The 901-nt window shown below is 37.5% G+C and overlaps 1 protein-coding gene across 1 annotated transcript in view; it reads left to right on the forward strand.

Moving 5' to 3' along the window:
• The window catches only part of LOC119589106 (profilin-like), a 12,197-nt gene that overhangs the window by 8,818 nt on the left and 2,478 nt on the right, over positions 1-901 (forward strand). The window lies entirely within an intron of this gene.

Genomic DNA, 901 nt, shown 5'->3' on the forward strand with positions numbered 1-901 from the left:
CTAATATGCAAGCCAGAGAAAGGCCCATTTTCAGACCTATGCAAATTATACATTAGTGTTTGTGATGTCACTTTACAGTTAACTGATTACTTTATTTACTTTTAGAGTTAATGTGTTTTGTCCTATAAAAGGAAAATTAGGTTAAGGTATATACATTTATGATGGAATACATTTGGTAACTGTTGTCTGCATTTAAAGTGTCCATGTGTAGTTTGCTTCATATTCGAGCCATAGACCATAAGGGAAACATTGTATATGCTAAAGGAAGTAAAGTATTCCATGAACAAGGATAAAAATTTCATCTGCAGTAAAGCAGACAATTGTTAGAATTTCTAAAAGTATACTTGTATATTTGTAATGCATGTATATGTTAGGGGGTTGTCCATGTTTGCATACACATCCTATTATACAAAGGTATGACTGAATGTCAGTCTCCATGTGTAATACTAAGTGATTATATTTGATAGTGTATTGTACTGAGCATATACTTGTTCACATATTAAACACCAGTCCCTTGTATATGTTCATAGTACAGTTTCCTGCGCGTACACTTGTGTATAGGCACATAGTACAGTTTCCTGCGCGTACACTTGTGTATAGGCACATAGTACAGTTTCCTGCGCGTACACTTGTGTATAGGCACATAGTACAGTTTCCTGCCGTACACTTGTGTATAGGCACATAGTACAGTTTCCTGCGCGTACACTTGTGTATAGGCCACATAGTACAGTTTCCTGCGTGTACACTTGTGTATAGGCACATAGTACAGTTTCCTGCGCGTACACTTGTGTATAGGCACATAGTACAGTTGCCTGCGCGTACACTTGTGTATAGGCACATAGTACAGTTGCCTGCGCGTACATTTGTGTATGGGCATGCAGTTTTCCAGTATATACAGTAA

The sequence above is a fragment of the Penaeus monodon genome, chromosome 25 (genome assembly GCF_015228065.2).
Source record: "Penaeus monodon isolate SGIC_2016 chromosome 25, NSTDA_Pmon_1, whole genome shotgun sequence".
NCBI lineage: Eukaryota > Metazoa > Arthropoda > Malacostraca > Decapoda > Penaeidae > Penaeus > Penaeus monodon.